An 11,129-nucleotide genomic window follows, 5' to 3' on the forward strand; every position below is an offset into this window, starting at 1 on the left:
GGGGCGATAGGTAGGAGAGTGCTACTGAGTGGGGTTAAAGCTCACAGCAGCTAAGCACTGAACGTCGTCGTGAGACGACACAACTTGTCTGGCTCTTGAACTGATCACTTCTCTTCTCTTGACTGGCTCTCTTGGTTCACTACTGGTTCTCTTGACATCGTTTGGATCTCTCGTAAAGGTTCCCTAGGTATCAGATGTTAAGTCCTGGTGAAACTCTGTCCGAATTTCCAATGACGGACTAATACTAATGATCACGCTATATGGTTCTCTTATTATAATAATAATAATTATTATATTCATCGCACATAAATGTGTATGTGTGAGTTCACGAATGGATCGCTGTAAATAATAATAATAATAATAATATTGAGATATATTATTATTGCAATGGCAACGTATGTGTAAGACCTGGTCACGGATGGATCGCTGTATGGTTCCCTATACAAAATACATATCTCACATGCAGACTATTTGCTCCCACACTTACGATACTTGTGACATAGGTGTTTTACTATAGTATAGTCGCAATGTAATATAGGCGTATGGAATACACTATGCTTGGTTCACGATAGTTCCCTCAGGTTTGGTTACGTATTTCATAATCCAATCAGGTGGACCGCGCCCCTCTACCATTTCTAAGACTGAGTTAGGCTCCCGAATTAGTTCTCGTGACTCCCACGGTTGTTGGCTTCCGAGATAACCAACATGGCCCCCCCCCCCCGGTGATTTCGAGGAGGATGGTGAAAAATCCTCGTTGCTAACCTTGGCCGATAGTTCTCGCCGTGCAGGTCAGAAAATCGGTTACAGTTTTTACTGGGGATAAAATTGAATTACTGTAATTTTTGCAAATTTTTTTGATCATATTCAGGAGTTGCGATCATCCCTTGAATGTGAAAAATGACTTTTTTACTGTTTTTAATTTTTTTCATACATAAATTTTAAATTTATAAAAAAGTTGTCAATACAAAAATTGTTCGTTATTAATAGATTTATTTGATTTATATAAAGGAATATGAATAATTTTATTCATTGTAATTATGTCGAGATTATTTAAAAAAAAAAAGTTTGACAGATACAAAAATATACTATAGATAATATTAAATGATAGAACTAGAATTTTACCAAGTTTGTTTTTTTATAAGAGCTTTTGTTGCACGTGGAATCATTTTTCTATGTAATTCGACAACTTGCAACAATTGTTGTTTTTGTTTATCTTCTTTGGTTAAAATCGTGTTGAATTCTTGAGCAAGAGCCACACGTCTTTCATCTAAATCATTGACAACCATCCAGCTTTGAACACTGTTTTGAGCTTTTATAAATTCCAAATCATCAGTCCACGTACCAGGATCTTTTTTTAAAAATTCAAGAGAGATTTTATTTGACAAAAAGATTACCAGGCTTCTATTGCTGACAAAGTCAGATAATTCTTTTACTGGTATTGTTTCTTTCTTTACTTGAACTCTATTAAGAGGGTCAACTGTACTATCACGATTCAAAGCTGAGACTATTTTTCTTTTTTCTGCAAGTGAAACACGAGAGTCAAACATTGATAATCTAGATAACCATTCACTTAAGTACCATAATTGTCCTGATAATTTTTTAAACGCTGTTTCTCCTACTTTTTTATTGATATTTTCGAACTGAATTAAATAATTAAGCAGTTTGGAGATCGTTCAGTGGTGCTAAAATTGAGTTTTGACACGTATACCAATTTTTCAAATGAACCCGAACAATAAAGACATTAAATTGTTGAAGTCCATTGAGTTCATGTGCTCTGAGTTGTAGTTGATCTCTAAAAATATATATTTTCAAGCAATATATCAATTTGGCCATCCACCTAGCACGGTGATACACTCCAGGAGAGAAAATTTTTATTTTTTTTTCATTATTGGTTTCACCTAAAAATAGTAAAGCTAGTTGCAATAATTCTTTATAGTCACTGCGAAGTTGGAAGTTGTTTGATAAAGACAATTAAATCATCTCTTACTGGTAGTATGAGAGCTGAAATTGTTTTATCTTGTAAAGCATTATGATAATTATCACGATCTAACGTATCCCAAGAATTACTGAATTTCTGGAACAATTTAATGTTTGGTCCAGAACTAGGGCCGAAAAGAGAATCAAACACTGCTCCAGGAATGAGTTCAAGGACATGATATCGACACGCAAGATGATATAATTTTGTTTCCATTTTTCTTTGTAAACTAATACAAGCACCGTTTATTTTACCAGTATTGCTAGCAGTCGTATGAAAACTCATAGATGTTATTTGACTTAATATGTTCCACTCTTTGAGTGTTTCATATACAGCATTTGGTTGACATTCGCCAGTAACAGATGAAATTTCAGGAACTGCCAACAGTTTAAAAATTCCTTTACCAGACACTAAAAAGCAAGTCGTTCAACTTTTTTTTTTAAACTTGAATCTATCATTTTTCCATCCCAGTGTACGATTAATTTTACTTCCGGTTTAAAAGAAGCTTTTATTTCATCTGAAATTTTTCGTCGTACTTGGTTTCGTTTTCTCAAGATAGATGAGCTAGACCACGTATCATTTGTTGAGCCAATTGATTTACATATTGACCCCACAATATGTGTCGCATTTCTTTTGCTTATTTTAAAACGGTCAAGCATTGAACAAACATCTTCATCCAGAACTGATTTCTTCGTTGTTTTTTTTTTACTTGGTGGAACGTAATCATCGTCAGATATATCACTTAACTCATTATCACTTGTATTTAATCGTTGTATGATGTCTGATTGGTTATTTTCTGGCCGTTTGTAATTGTTACGTTTTTGTGTAATTATTTTATTTTTATTATAAATATAATTTTTTGTATTTTTATTATTGTTTTTTTTTGTTTTATGATACACGATCTTATCCTTAGTATTCTGTTTATTTGAGCAATAAAGTACATGCAATTCATTCAATCAAATTAAATCATTAAGAACAAGCAGTAGCTAAGAAATTAATGTTCCTTACCACATAATTTTTTCTAGCTACATCAATTCCTTAGCTTCATCCTTTCCTTAGCTACTGCTTTTCTTTGGTATTTTGATTCATTAAAATACATTGTATTAATTTTATTTGTCAAATAAATAAATACCAAGGAAAAGCAGTAGCTAAGGAAAGGATGAAGCTAAGGAATTGATGTAGCTAGAGAAAATTATGTGGTAACAATTTAAGCTTCTGAGAGATCACGTGGGATTTATCCGTTTTATCCTGTTTTATACGTTTTGAACGTTTTATCTACGGATAATTGTAAACAACTCAAAAACTTACAATACGCCCATCCTTGTATGGAACCCTGCCAAGGTGCTACATATCTAGTAGCATGAATTTTTAGTTTGATATTCTTTGTTATTAATTATTAACTATTATTCATCAATACAAATAGAAATAAGTATTATTTAAATTAATAAAGAACATTAATTAATAAATTTTAATGTTAACTTTTGTATACTGACAATCTATGAAAGTATTTTAATAATTTATGAAACCATTGAAAAATAACAACAGTAACTGCACACGTGAGTTCTATTATTGTTATCAATTAATGTAATAATTATTAATACTTTCTTTAGAAAAATCACCATGATATCATTTTTTTCTTTATAAATCAATCATTCAAATAATAATTTCGTAAATGTGATTATTTTTTAATTTATAACTTTTAAGCTATAGATATCTTCATGTTTTCAATTACCTATGAGAATAATTGAGGTTAACTAAACTAATTTTGTCATTTTAAATTTATTCAAGTTTTATTTATTGTTTATAGGATAAAAAATGGCTAAATATATTCAAATTTAATAAAACTGTCATCGACATTACGAAATTTGTCAACAATAGTTTTTCGAATAAGTGGAAGTATGTTAGTTAGGTCATATCATACATCATCTAAACTCAACATGATAAATGAAAAACGTCAGTATAAAATTCATGTAATTTCTTTTTGTTAAATTTTTCATATTATTTGAATGTATTGTTCAAGGTGAACCTGTTTAATATTATATGAGTAAAACACGATCATCATCATCTTTAAAAAAAAATCTAAAAATATCAAGATTATTGAATGATTAACAAAATAACACTGATATTTTTCATCTAATCCAAACTGAAGACATGGAAATAGATGGTTCTAAAGCTGTGAAAATATTAGAAACTTTATTTACAATTAATAAAACGGAAGGAGATGAAAATTTGATAAGTTAAAGAAAAGAATTTTCATTATTGTGTGAAGTGTTAAAAAGAGACATTAGACAATTGATTGATGGAAAAGCAATAACAGCATTAAAATGTTTGAATTATTTTGGAATTCCAACAACAACAGTTATTACAAATGATACGTGGAATAATCAATACTTTATCACTTGAACAAATAATATTCCTCGATTTTTTGTGAAAAACATGTCAAAAAACACCACTCGTCGAGGCACTTATTATTGCTTTACCATTTGGCTTTGTTACACATGTTCAAACAAAATTGGATATGGAAAATTTTAATTCGCTTATCGGTCAATAAAATCATCAACAGCATATATTGATGCAATACCAAAAATCATCAGGGCACTTAATAAAACTGATGTCTCGAATATAACTCCTAAAATGGCTGTAAAATTGTCATTTATATTTTTGGATTCACCTCTTCAAAAATCTGAACTAATTATTTCAAACGCTTTTTATATATTGAGTAATTCTGTTGACATATTACAGCCAACTAAAATTTCAGCAATTGTACATAAACTTTTAAAAAAACAATTAGTCAAAAATTTACGTCAATTCTTTTATTATAAAAATTTAATGGAGGATTCTGTTACATCTATAATATCCAGAGACATGGGATTTACTATAGCAGGTGAGGTTTCAAACAATTTATCACAAATATCTTATGGTAGTTTACCATTATTGGATTACATTGCATCAAAATGTTATGAAGATATAACATTGTTAAAAATGCAAATCATTATAAAGGTGAAACAATAATAAGTGCATTAGCAGTAGCTGATTATAAACCAGTATTTTGGGATACAATTAAAGATTATTTATTTGGAGAAGAAATGCTTAATGATCGACCTTTATCAGCATTAAAACTTGCTATTAGTTTTATAATATTAAAATATCATTACCCAAAACTTTTAGATAAAGTATTCAGCATTAATTGAGCTGATTAAAGAAATTTAAAAAAAGCCTTTTTTTTATATGAAATTGTTTAAATGAATTATCCACAATACAAAAGTAAATTACCAACTGGTGTAACTATTGAGACAGGTAGATCGATGTGGTAGAAGTAGTGGAACACTCAAATCAGCATTGGAAGGTGTTACTGGCGTTTATTCATTCATTTGGATATTATATTGATCATGTTGTTATTATGAGAAGAGATAATTTTCCAATTGCAATTAATAGCATTGATGAATTATTTCCCATGGCAATCAAAGATGTTACAGCTATTCCAGACAGTCAAGTGTAAGTATTATTTATTTATTTGTTTGTTTTATTTAATTAATATGATTAATTATTTGCGGTTTTTTCTTTCAATCAGGATACTCTCCATTTACATATCACATTATGGATATATTCCAAATACACAAATCATCTGGATTTCGGTCATTCTTATTAAAATCAATTCGTGATGAAACAAAGCATACTGTTATTCTAATTCATACAAAACTATGGTATTTGTTAAAAACACTTAGACTTGAATCTGATGAATTTTCAGCAATTAATACATAAATATTTTCAATGAAAGGTAAAGAATAAATGATGTGAATAAATAAACTTATAATCCTTTTTTTCATAATTTTGATTTATCTTTTCATTAGACAATTAAAATTAAATCATAATTACAAATTACTATTATTATTTATTTTATTTTATTTTTATTGTTTATCAAAATTTGATTAATCATTTTCAGAACATTAGGTTCAATTAAAAAGAAAAAATTAACAAAAACTAAGAATATATTTTAATAATGAATGTGATGATTGTCATCATCATCATCATGAGCATGTCAATGATATTCGTGATTGTGATTAGAATGATCATGAATATGGTCTGTACTCTTAACAACTTTTTTCAATGGTTAATCTTTACCCTGCTGTTTACAACTTTGATATACCAATGTATCAACTGCATTCTCAAAACGTTAATATTACTACAATTTGTTATCAATTCGTGTGTTAGAAAATACTTTGAAGATAACATCTTCTGAGTTTTTTTTACAGTATAATATATTCATAAACAATCTGTCATAACTAAATATTAAGAACAATTGATTTAACAATATTTTTGTATAACTTTGATTAGTACATGAAAATTAGTTTGCAGTTGATTCATAATTTATTCTAAAAAAATCTCAAAAAATGACTGAATGCATTCAAAAAAAGCTATAATAAATAATTTCGTTTTAATTTTGATGAATTTAGTAGGGGGGTTATAAGAGTTCTGGACCACGGAAAACCGCGAGATTGTGGTTGGGATGGGTGGGTGGTATTTAAATAAATTTGAGGTAGAAAGAAAGAGAAGAGAATAAGAGAGGGGAATAAGAGAGGGGTATATGAGTGGAGAGTCTTTTCAAATTTCGGAGCGGCAATTTTTATTATTTTTTTTTTTTTAATTTGTGAAAAAAAAAGTGTTTCGAAGGAGATTTAAAATCGAGCGCGCTATCCCCAAGACCACGGCTCAATCTTATTGGATGTTGAAAGTAGAAGGTAAGTGATACTGGGAAGATACAGAAATACTGCGAAAATTTGTTGTAAATGGAAAAATTTATTTATAATAATTGTTTTTTATTTATTTATCAAATTTTTTTCTTTTTTATTATATAACCAACCGATTTTTAAGTTCTAAGCCAGTTATAAAATGAGCGTTGATTTGTTTGATCGTTATTTGGTTAGGGCTGCTGATAGATCTAGATCAGGGCCTCCTAGAACTCGCTCCAATTTAGATGAACATAATAATTTCGATATTGGCAACCGGCGAATATGCAATGTTGCAGCACCTCAAGATAAGAAGGTAACTTTAAAATTATTCAATGAAATGAAAAAAAGTGTTGAATTGAATTATGAAAAATTGGGCGATATAATTGGAATTTTGATGGCGGAAAATGTTAAAATAAAAGAGCAATTAGATGTTTTACAATCTGTCATTAAGACTGCTAAAAAAAATATATAATTTTGTTTCTAGTTTTTGCTGTAAAATAGAAATAATATTAGAAAAAATAAAGTGGGAGTAGTGAGTTAAAGAGGGGAAGAAATTTGTTGAAAATCAAGCCTCGAAAAATATCTTTAGTTAGCTCCGAAGCCTTCAGTGAAAAAGGTATACAATGAATTTGAGTTGAAAGATAAAATAAAATAAAATGTCTCCATTTATCGACTTCCAAGGATTTCAAGAAGAGCAAGGGTTATGTGCTGAAAGAACTAGCCATTCAACCATTAAGTTCGAGATTGACTCTAATATCTAAAATATTTTAACCACCTTGTGATAGATCGCATTTGAGTGAAACTTATCAAGAAACGGTATCAAAATGTGAAATGAATCATCATGGTATATCATGGGAACAAGGTTGTGAGGAATATAACGACATTTCATCGATTGTAAATCAATCAATAAATGGAAAATTCGAATATTTATTTGTAAAACGAGAAGAGAAAAAGAAATGGCGTTCCACGTCCATGGTAGAAATACTACAGGTATGGCAGTGCGCAGCCTGGTTTGGCCGTTGTGAATCGACCAATCAAAACGTCGCCTTCTTGCCACAAAAATGGAAGACTTTATGCGCGCGCGATACAAATTTGTTAAGAAAATTTTCAAGTTTTTTTTAAATTTTTCAAAAGTTATCATATTTATTCAACTAGATTTGGTATATTTTATAATGATTCACATACATCAATAATAAAAATTAATTATTTATATTAAATAAATGAATCCAAGTATAATAAATACAACACAATCTTTATTGTTTGTGGCATCAAAAAAAACAACAACAATGAAAATATTATAATTTATTTGCTAAACTGTCTTGGTTTTTTTATTTTTTTGATTTTTTATAAACATGCTCCACATATATTTATTAGTATTTACAACAATATAAAAAATAGTTGTCAAAACAGTATGTTAGAGAGAGGATCTTATAATAGAGATTGCGTGTTAGAAAGAAAAGCAAAACAGCTCGATGGCGCGTTCTTGATTGGTTGAAAAAATAAGGCTGCGCAGAACGCGACGAAAAAAGCATGGACTACTGCCATACCTGTAGTACTTCTACCATGTTCCACGTCAACTCACGAGGTTTTTTCCCTCACCCTCTCAGATTCGAAAACAAATATTTTTTTTAAGCTAGACATCGACTCAGATGTACCTCTGATTTTTTTTTTATTTTTAACATCATTAACCGCCGAGCCAGAATCAAAAAACACCTCCTTCACAGGAGTAAACTACGATTTCGCCATTTTTTAAAATTCTGATTTTTTTACTGTAAATAGTAGAGCACGAGATTAGCTCAATTTCCAAATTTCATCATGGGATAACGATGGGATCATTATAAAAAATTTTTTTTTCCATGTGAAAATTACTAAAATCAGGCAAGATCATATCCCAAACAACAGGCTTTTTTTTTTTGTTTCTTATAGAAAATTTCCTCACGAATACGGGAAAAATACGAAAAAAATTCCCACGCATGCCCAAAGTAGTTAAAAATCGAGTTGAATTATCGAAAAAACGGCTATTTATCGGTTATTTATCGTACAGCTATTAAAATAACGATTTATTCTAAAATTCAATAATGGTGATCGATAAAACTCGTCAAGGAAAAAAAAATGTCCTAATAAAAATTTGATATCCAGAATAAATATTGATAGTTTAGCTATAATTAAAGCTATAGTAAAACATATAACGGCTAAGTAAATCGTATGCAAGTTTTGAAAAAATATCGATAGGTCGAAAACTATTCGAGATATCGAAGTTTCGATTAGGACATTTTTTTCTCTCTGACGAGTTTTACCGATCGCCATTATTGAATTTTAGAATTGATCGTTATTTTCATGGCTGTACGATAAATAACCGATAAATAGCCGTTTTTTCGATAATTCAACTCGATTTTTAACCACTTTGCGCATGCGTGAGAATTTTTTTCGTATTTTTCCCGTAATCGTGTGGAAATTTTCTATAAGGAACAAAAAAAAAAAGCCTGTTGTTTGGGATATGATCTTGCCTGATTTTAGTAATTTTCACATGGAAAAAAAAATTTTTTATAATGATCCCATCGTTATCCCATGATGAAATTTAGAAATTGAGCTAATCTTGTGCTCTACTATTTACAGTAAAAAAATCAGAATTTTAAAAAATGGCGAAATCGTAGTTTACTCGTGTGAAGGAGGTGTTTTTTTGATTCTGGCTCGGCGGTTCATGATGTTAAAAATGAAAAAAAAATCAGAGGTACATCTGAGTCGATGACTGGCTCAAAAAAAATATTCGTTTTCGAATCTGAGAGGGTGAGGGAAAAAACCCTGTGAGTTGACATGGAATGCCCCATATGCAATGTCAGGATGGTTATTAAAATAAAGAACAATAACATTAGCAGACGACAGTGATTATGAAGTAAAATAAAATTTAAATGAAAAAAAGTTTGATTAAACTAAATAAAGATAATAAATTTACCAAAGAAAATATATTTTAGATTGAACTAACTTTATGGAATGAAGAGGCAGAAAATTTCTAGGGTGATGTGATAGCATTAAAGGAATTAAAAATAATCGAATATAAAAAAATTAAAAAATATAACGACGACTTCAGCAACAAGTAAAACGTTAAATCCTGATTCAACCGAGAGAAAAAAGTAAATAAAATAAATACAATCGAACTCGACAATTTTGTAATAAATATTTAACATTGACAGGCCAAAATCATAGTACAACAAAATGAATAAAAACAGAGAGTTTAAAAGATTAGAAGAAAGCGATTCTGGACATGGAGATGACCTATTAGAAGGAACAAGCCAGCTGTAGTAAAATAAAGGTTTTCTGTGAGAGCGTTTTTTCAATAGAAGTAAAAACGTGCCGATGCTTCCTATGCTTGTGAGATAAAGTGTTAAATTGTTGTCAACTTTGACCTTAATTATCTCGGTCAAATCGTGGTAGAAAATTATAAAAAAAATTTGTCAAAATAGATATTTATTTTATTAAAAAAATGGGCCTACTTTGATCAAAATCGCTGAGAGGGATTTTTTTTTCAATATTTTGACATACCGCCTTAATGCACACATTTTCCACTAGATAACACCTCGAGCAACATCATCGAATTTTCTCATTGGTTAAAGCGAAAAAATGGTGCTATATTCCAATGCTAGAGGAACTTTTCTATTGGTTGAAATCTTCATAAATTTTTTCATTGGTCAAAAGTTCTCTCCAGCGGAAAAATTCTCAATCCACCTGTTTTTTCCAATCCTTTTCAGGGTTATAAGTTCTTTTCGTTCCAACCAACATCCTTGCCTGCAACCTTATTCTTAAATTCAATCCTTCCGTTTAACCTCTAATCATGGTTTCACGTCCAAGTATCTTCATGCATGAATATCGCAACAGTTTAGTAAACGAAGTAAGTACATTTAATATATATTTTTTTTCTTTTTAATTTTCTATTCAATTTTCTTTTCGTAATTTATAATTCATTTATTTTTTTTTTACTGTTTTTCTATTATTTCATGAGTGCACGTGCTTATACTTATCTTTTCTTTTCAGTTTTCTATTAACTTTACTTATATTTATTCTTTCTCATTCATTCATTTTTCTATTAAATCATTAATTCATTATCCTATTAGTCTATTCTACAATAATTTTTCTTTTTATTCTTCATATTGTAAAAATAGTAGCATCTCCTTACTCTTGTAATTCTTTGATTCATGCGCGTGTTTCTTCTTATTATCTAATTTCATCTATTCATCTATAATTTCTTTATTTATTATTCTATATAAAATTTTTAAAATTAATTTTTGTTTCGTTCTTTTTAATTTTTCAGAGAAATTCGGTGGAGAGAAAAATTACGAGGAGAAGAAATAAAAAGACCGAGCTGCTAAAAAGGAATTTTGATACAGGGCTGGACAGATCATTTGGTAGTAGACTGGAGATCACCGTTG

The 11,129-nt window shown here is 29.5% G+C and overlaps 1 pseudogene; it reads left to right on the top strand.

Moving 5' to 3' along the window:
- Positions 1–3,912: 3,912 nt before the first annotated feature.
- On the top strand, positions 3,913–5,737 carry LOC122850471 (annotated as a pseudogene).
- The last annotated feature ends 5,392 nt before the right edge of the window (positions 5,738–11,129 follow it).

Source organism: Aphidius gifuensis, linkage group LG2 (genome assembly GCF_014905175.1).
Source record: "Aphidius gifuensis isolate YNYX2018 linkage group LG2, ASM1490517v1, whole genome shotgun sequence".
NCBI lineage: Eukaryota > Metazoa > Arthropoda > Insecta > Hymenoptera > Braconidae > Aphidius > Aphidius gifuensis.